The sequence below is a fragment of the Petaurus breviceps genome, unplaced genomic scaffold, assembly GCF_028583685.1.
Source record: "Petaurus breviceps papuanus isolate PSGF00001 unplaced genomic scaffold, PetGlider_PUasm1.0 229, whole genome shotgun sequence".
Classification (NCBI taxonomy): domain Eukaryota; kingdom Metazoa; phylum Chordata; class Mammalia; order Diprotodontia; family Petauridae; genus Petaurus; species Petaurus breviceps.
In genome coordinates this window covers 15,253,371-15,261,454 of record NW_027185903.1, presented here as the reverse complement: position 1 = coordinate 15,261,454, position 8,084 = coordinate 15,253,371, and the positions used below count along the sequence as shown (strand labels likewise).

General features: G+C 44.2%; 1 protein-coding gene across 2 annotated transcripts in view; it reads right to left on the bottom strand.

Annotated features, from left to right (window-relative positions):
- Positions 1–1,504, bottom strand: part of SV2C (synaptic vesicle glycoprotein 2C) — a 280,802-nt gene extending 279,298 nt beyond the window's left edge. The window contains exon 1 of one of the 2 annotated variants that reach the window (XM_069096255.1): positions 1,225–1,504. The gene's annotated coding sequence lies outside the window, so the exon portion shown is untranslated. Of the gene's footprint in view, positions 1–1,026; positions 1,200–1,224 lie in introns of those variants that run through there. The other variant, XM_069096256.1, reaches the window with a different exon arrangement.
- Positions 1,505–8,084: the final 6,580 nt, after the last annotated feature.

The window sequence follows — 8,084 nt, the reverse complement described above, 5'->3', positions numbered from 1 at the left end:
ACACACACACACACACACACACACACACACACACACACACACACATTCTCTTACTCAATCCTCCTTCCCAGCTGTCAAAGCAGCAGCCCTGGATCGCATGACTCACCCTGTTCTACCCATGGGAGAAGGGGAGTGGGGAATGGAATGGGGTGGCCACTACAGGCTAAGTGAACTCCTGCAGAAGTCTGCTGGAATCGCTGCAGCCTTGCTAGCGCAGCGCTTCTGTTTCTGCAGCATGGTCCCCGCTCCACCTCCACTTTGGCGCCTAACTTTCACCACCCACTACCGCAGTCCCACTGGTCCAACCCCGAGTGGGTCAACCCCAAGCCAACAACCAAATACGCGCCAGAGAAGAGTCTTTCCATTTCCAAAGAGGGGAATCGAAACAAGGGAAGCAAGGGCGGTGGGAGCGCTTCTGGGAAAGCAACAAGGAGGAAGGGCGGGTGCGGTGCAAACACCTTACTAGAGGCATTTGCTGGGCACTACAGGTATTTCCAAGTCAGACGGGCATAGGACAAAGATGGCTTTTATACTTCCTTATTACTTTCAAGGTTTTCTTTACAAAGATGAGTTGTACAGTCTGAGCTAGATGAGTCCTGCCAGAGCTACGCCTACTACCTACCACTCTCCCACCCACGTCCGCAGAAGCCACTTGCCCACAAAAATGTTGACCCAGCGGCTTGAAGGAGCAACTTCGGAGGGGTTCGGGGTTCTATTTCCTTTAGCCCTCTTTCCGTTGCCCGTGATAAAAGAAGCACTGTAGATTCTTGGGCAAGAGGAAGCTAAAGTGACACCCACCTATAACAGTGTCCAGAAAACTACTAGTACTATACCGTCTCTTCCCCACCCCCCATCCCCACCTTAGCCCTGGGAGAATCCTAGGAGAGCCCTTCTGTCATCCTCAGTTTACCTATCAACAACGTAAATGTAGGCACTCGCTATACACTGCCCCTTGTAGCTGTTGCCCCCGTCCCTCACCTGTCTCTACCTCTTTTCCAATGTAAGCCCGGGAACCAGATTACTTACTTCTCAGGACTGGCAACCCCAGATGCTGGCGTGTGCATGAGTGTGTGCCGGGAAAAGTTGAACCTCTCCAAAGCCTGGCCCCCGGTAAACCTGAAAAAGTTGCCCAAACTGCAACCTGGGAATTCCCAGTAAAGAAGAGGGCAAAATGAATTCGTGGCAGCAATTCCACTGTGTCCCGAATTTCCTTCTCTCACTTACCCGCTCCGAAGCTGAGGGAACTCCCACCCTCTCTCTGATCGAGGTGCAGCAGTTGTTGCTGCTGCTGCTCTTGTCGCCTTGTCCCGCTCCCTCCCCAGGGCTCCCCCTCTCTTTCTCTCTCTCTCTCCCTTTGCCTCTCCTGCGGCTGCTCGCGCTCTCAGCTTGTGCAGTGGTGAATCCTCCCTGAGGAGCCCGTGAGTGTGTCAGAGGAGAGGAGGGGCGGGAAAGTGGCTGTGGGCTTTCACTATGCAGTCCTCCCTCCTCCTCCTCCTCCCCCCTCTACTGCAGTGCTAGGGAAGCATGAAGAGCGAATACGAGAAAGAAGGAGAGAGTCGTGGAGAGCGGAGGTGGACCGTGGGGGCGGAGAGCAGCGCACGATCAGAAGCTAGGAGAGGGAGGGAGGGTCACTAAAGGGGCAACCCCGGGAAGCTAAAGTGCAGGGTGGCAGCTCACAGAGATGAGATTGTATTTTTTTTAAAAGGAGGGATAGGAACTGGCATTTACTTGGAGGGAAGTAACTGAACTGTGCAGGAACCGCATCTGGGAGTATAGGACCCTGGGTTTTGAACAGTTATTAGTTATTCACCATTGGTTGCTATCTGTGTGCAATGTCCCTCAGCAGCAGCAACCAGAGGAGCTACCTAGCCCTTGGGTCCCCAAGGCTGTCCAGAACCAAGAAGATGATAAATCATGTGCCAGGACCCACTGTTGGAGGCGGTCAGGGCTCTGCGGCTGGGACTTGCTTTGTGAACTTTTTTTCTTTTTGGCAGAAGGAACCTAGCACATTTGGGGAGGGGGGAGGGACTTACACATATTCGCTAGAGGCAAGGTTCTGGTGTATTCAATGTCACAGAAGCTGAGTTCGATTTCTGCCTCTGCTGGTGGATACCTGTGTACCCAGGCAGGTCGCTTAATGGAATCATCTCCAATGTCCTTTTCAACTCTAAATGCTACGCTACCTGACAACTTTGTGTACCGTATATAGGATTAGCCCTGACGGGGAAAGGACGGATACAAATAGAAACCTGAAACATTTAAAAATTGATTAAGGTCTCGTGAGAGGGATGGTTGAAATATTTGGTCCGGATAGGGATAGAAAGACTGTCAAGATTGTAGTGCCGGCGTTGAAAGAGGCCACTTTTGTGTAGCAGCTAGAAAATATAAAGGGACATTTTCCTCCCAACCCCCTCACCCCCCAACCCCACACAGTGACTAGTAGCTTCGCCCCCTCATCCTTGCTCTTAGTCCTTAAGTCAGATTTTTCGTACTGGTTGACACAAAAGCAGCAGGTGTTCATTGACAGCCCCAGGGTGATTCGTGACGCTTCTCCCTTAGCTCTCCAGGATGCCCTTGGCCACACCCAACTGCCCAGACTGAGCCTCTAGCGGAGAGAAAGAGCTGGAAACCGGCAGCCCTCACTGACCTCAGCTTCCTTCCATACCTTACTTCTTTTGTTGTTAGCCGGTTATTGGGTGAATCTTGCTGCATACTCGAGACCCATAAGTCTATACTATTTTATAGACCCCTCTGTAGTAACAGGAAAGCAGCAGGCAATATTGCAAACCGGCAGCATAAATCCAGTTTCTAGTCCGTACAGCATACATGGCGAGACAGGCTGAATTGGGCAGATGTATATGCACTTTACACACATGCCATCTACATATCTCTTATATCTCTAAGTGATTAACCAGACAACTGAATTCAAATGTCCCATGTTCTGCTCTGCAGTCCAGCAACCTAAGCTCTCCCAACTGGACTTTCAGCTGTAACATAGAACAAACTATGACAGCAACTGTACAATGAATAGAATAAAGTGAATGGAATAACTATCCCTAGTACTTATATGCTCCTCTCACACACTTTACACATCACAATCACACAATTTTTTTTCCTGAGGGCATGCTCATGGGGGAAGGTGTAATTCATGACCTCAGTAACTGCTAGAGGCAGTCAACCAGAGGCAACAGTAGAAGGTGGGATCAAGAAACTCCAACTAGAGGGGTGGCTAGGTGGCACAGTGAGTAAAGCGCCTGCCCAGGAGTCAGGAGGACCTGAGTTTGCATCCCACCTCAGACACTTAACACAAAAAAACTAGCTGTGTAACCTTGGGCAAGTTGCTTAACCCCAATTGCCCTCCAAAAGGCCAAAAACAACAACAAAAACTCCAACTAGTGTCCCTGACTAACAACAGACACTTGCATAGCTCTTCCAGCCCTTGTAACTGGAGACAATATGGCATTTCATATAACCAAAAAGAATACTATGTCATGAGGACTTATATTAAGATTCACACTTTTTTATTACAGGATTAATTACAGGATCAAATTTACTTATCAAATAATAATTGTAAATTATCAATTACCTCATTGAAATTTCTAGAATCATGGGGACCTGGTACCCTTGTCAAATACTTTCATTCTTTTTCATACATGGTGGTATGAGTTGTTCATACCAGACGTGAAATCAATGAGTTTATTCACTTACATTTCATTGGAAAGGGAGCTTAATTATGAAATAATGATTTAGTCTGACCGAAACAGCATAAAGAACCTGCTCCAAAGGGAGCAGACCTCCTAGGCCTCATTGACCACAGCCTCAGAGGATCAAAAGTGCTGGCATCAACTGTACTTTCTGAGACTCAGAGATTGGAAACTGAGTGTCTGTTCTATATGTGGGGTGTCTTCTGTGTGTACCTTTTCTTATCTCTTCTTGGGATAAGGTGACAAAGACAGCACAGAGCCTGACTTCAGCACAGGCCCTAGGAATTAAATCAATATTTCAGTCATTTACCTCTATGGGGTCTTAGGACATCAGGAGCAGCCAAGGGTCTGCTCTGGAAGGAATTCATGGTTCTAAACCTTTAGGGCACCAAGAGTACCAGGGACTCTACATTACTAAAATATAGAAGTGTGTAACTCTATGCTTGGGGCACTTTCTGTACATTTCTCATGTCCCACTATTTTGAGATAAGGCTACAGGGGAATGGGTTTAATTGTGAATTCAACATCATTGGGAGATTGGCACATTTGTTATTACTAATATAGTGGCTTGGGAAGAATTTCTTGACAATTCTGCCTATTGCCTACCTATCTAGGTATTTGTTTTTGTATTCGGAATGACTAATCAGGGAAGCTACCGCCACTGCCACATACAGATTCTGTGTTCATTCATTAAAGGTCCCTGGAGGGTGGGAACACCTGATCAACTGGTTTTCCTCCAATACTTTGATGCGTAAATTCTTACCTTCTGTTTCCCATATCTTTGAGATTCAGAGGAAAGGTCTACTGAGTTGGATGTGACTTTCCCATTCCTACCATTCTGCACGGTCTCATCTCTACTCACCTTAGCCCTATGATTCATAAAATCCTCTATCTCCCCTCCCATTTCCTGATGTGTTAGGGGGTGTATGTGCAGTTCCCCTGGAGGCATGAGACCCGGAACATGCTGACTCTGCAGTGATAAAGTCTTGAAGCAAGCACTGTGGAAGAGACTCAGATGTTCTGTGAGATATGCTCTGTTCCAGGACGAGCTCGGTCACTTCCCGACTTGTGGCCTTGGGTTTAGCTCAGACTTGGCGCCATGGCAACTTCTGCCTCAGGAAAAGGGGGGCAGGAGGGTGATAAAAGTAGGGAAGCTCAAAGAGGAGTGAGGAGTTAAGATGTAATTGCAAAAGAAGCTGCTGAATAAAGTCTTGCTACTCTTTGACCCTCCTGGCTTGTGACTCCGTTCTTGGAGAACGTGGCTGGCCCATGTCCTGCTGCGCACGAAGTGCCAAGGAAGGTAAGGCCCGGCTGCCCCTGACCCTCAAGGGTCGGATCACTGATGTCCTGCACTATTATTAACAATATCACCCTTTCATCCTGGATTTTGCTCTTCACACTTTATATCTTCTGAAACTGCAGAAGATGTTGCATCCTAGGCCTTTCTTATCTTGAATTCTCCTCTGAAGTCTCATTCTTTTCTCACACCCCAACTTAATGGACAAAGAAAAGGAAAAGGGATGCTTCTCACTCCCATTTCCAGGCCTTTTCCCCTTTGCCTCAACGTCTCAGAGATCTATCCTCCTTTGAGCATTCAGATCTTTGTTATAATCACCTACCACCTCCTGGGGCACAGTGGGTAGAGTGATGGGCCTAGAGTCAGGAAGACTCACCTTTATGAGTTCAAAACTGACCTCAGACACTGCCTAGTTGTGCAACCCTGGTCAAATTATTTAACCCTGTTTGCCTTAGTTTCCATATCTATAAAATGAACTGGAAAAGTAAATGGCAAACTACTTTAGTATCTTTGCCAAGAAAACCCCAAATGGGGTCACCAAGACATAACTGAAATGACTGGACAACAGACTTCCAGGTCATTCTCCCTCCTTTCTCAAAGAGTTCAGAATGTGGCTCAGAATCTTCCATTCCACCCCTAACCCCATGCTAGGACTTCAAAAAACATCAATGTCTTGTTGAGTATCCTGGCTTGCTGGTTCATCAGCATCCTTTAACCACCTTATCTTTTAACCTAACTTATTAACTTATTTTAACTTATCTTTTCATGCTGGCTCAGACACTCAAAAGGATTGTCATAGCCTTGATCTTACTATCACTTATATATATGATATCACTTATAATATACGAATCACTTATTAATTACTTATTACCGCTTATAATCTCTCTCAGCCTTGTTCCTCCTAAACATATTCTTTTCCTCCCTGTGATCTCTTGACCCTCCTCCCATCCCTCCCTATTCTTTCAATACACTCCACAGTCTTGGTTTCACTTGTCTCCTTATGCAGTTTTGATCTTCTCATCCTATCTTAAAATCCCATTTCTGTTCCTGTTCATGTTTTTCTTCATGTTGTTGTTGGAGAAAGTGATACAACTGTGCTTACAAGGTCCTCTATGGATTTATGCTATTCCATCTCAATTGGGCCCTTACTGTTACACGTTAACCATTTAACTCTTCAAAGATTAACTACAGCAAGCCTACCTCCAACACATGTTCCCAACCTTCTTTTCCTTTCCCAAGCTTCCCATACCACTTTATTTGTTACAAGGAAGGTCTTCTAGTGGAAGAAGTAGACATACATTAGTGGGGAGTGATAGAAATGTAAAACAGGTAGAGCTGGAAAGAGCATTTAATAAAATATAAAAAATATACAGAAATAACAAAAAAGTTCAAAGGGGATAAAACAAAAGAGTGATTTTGTTACTATTTTATTAAATTAAATATTTACTCTTTAAAAGCAAACTAAATGTAACAGAAATTCATAGTTTCCTATTCAAGCTTCTTTTTTTTGTTCTTTGTAGATTGGATTGTTTGTTGATGTTATTCAGTGCATCATAAGAAAAGAAAATTAAAAAAAAAAGAAGTTTGAGAAAACATTAATTGGCCCCAGATGAAGTAAAAAGAACCAGGAAAACAATATGAAAATGACTATTAGGATGTAAATGGAAAGAACAAAAAAATTATAATGACAATGAACCTGGAGAAAAGTTGAGAAAATGTACCTCATTCCCTTCTTTGGGGAAGTGAAGAACTCTGGTTGTGGGATATTGCATACACTGTTAGGCTTGGTTGATTTGTTGTCTGGTTTGGCTGAATTGCTCTTTCTCTCTTTTTAAAGTCTGTCATGAGAGAAGAGATATATACAGAAATGAAGGTTATTGAAAACAAGACATATCAATATTTAAAAAAAGAGGTATTTATAAGTTCCAAACTCTAATTGGTGCAATTTTAAGAATTGAGTGTGAGTGGGGGTGTGTGTGAAAGGGTGGGAGAGTTATTTTTGACTGAGACAGGGTTGAAACTCCCCCTTAGGATTTAGAATTGAAAGATACCTTAGAAATCATCTTGTCCAAATCCCTCATTTTACAGATGGGAATACTGAGGCCCAAAGAAGTTAAAATTAACTGCCTTCAATCACATAGGTGTTAATTAAATTGTAGGGCTACAATTTGAATTTCATTTCTCTTACTCCAAATCTAGTATTCTTTACACCACAAATATTGCCCCTAAATTGCCTTTAAGACAACCTATCTATTATTTGGACAACTCAAATATTAGTAATTCTTCCTAACTTGCCAAAATCTGTTTCCCCATCATTCCTCATAATTGTTTCTCTTTTGGGGGGTTATTCAGAGTAATAGACCTCTCCTCCATTACCGTTTTAACATTTGGAGACTAACATCATGGGTCTTCCCTTGAGTTCTTTTCTTCTGCAGACTGAACATCCTCAGTCCTTGAACTAAACCAAATGACATGACTTTGAAGTCCTCTGGACATACTCTGTAAGATGGAGGATGAGGTCAAGAAGGCACCAAAGTTTCTTAGCCTCTGGCCTTAGTAAAGCTATCTGCTACAGTACTCAATGTACCTGGCATTACTATCTCCATGTGGTTTGTGCCTTTATGTATCCTCATGAGGGCAGCTAGGTGGCACAGTGGATAGAGTGCTGGGCCTGGAGTCAAAAAGGTTCATCTTCCTGAGTTCAAATGTGACCTCAGATATTGCTAGCATGTGACCCTAGGCAAGTTCTGTTTGCCTCAGTTTCCTCATCTGTAAAAGGAACTGGAGAAGAAAATAGCAATTCTTTGCCAAGAAAACCCCAAATGGGGTCATGAAATGTCAGACACAACTGAACAGCAATGACAAATGTCCTCATGTATGCAGGAAAATGCATATATAGCTAATAGTTATGGGGGGCAATGGTACTTTTTATGACATGCAAGGCAGCTTGCTTGAATATATGCTGCTGTCTATTATTTATTACAATGAAGGACCTAAGAAGTAGGTGAAGGTTTATGCTCTTGGGTCATAGACCCTGCCAGTAGCCCTAACTCCACAGTGACTTCAGGAAGTTCAGAAACCTT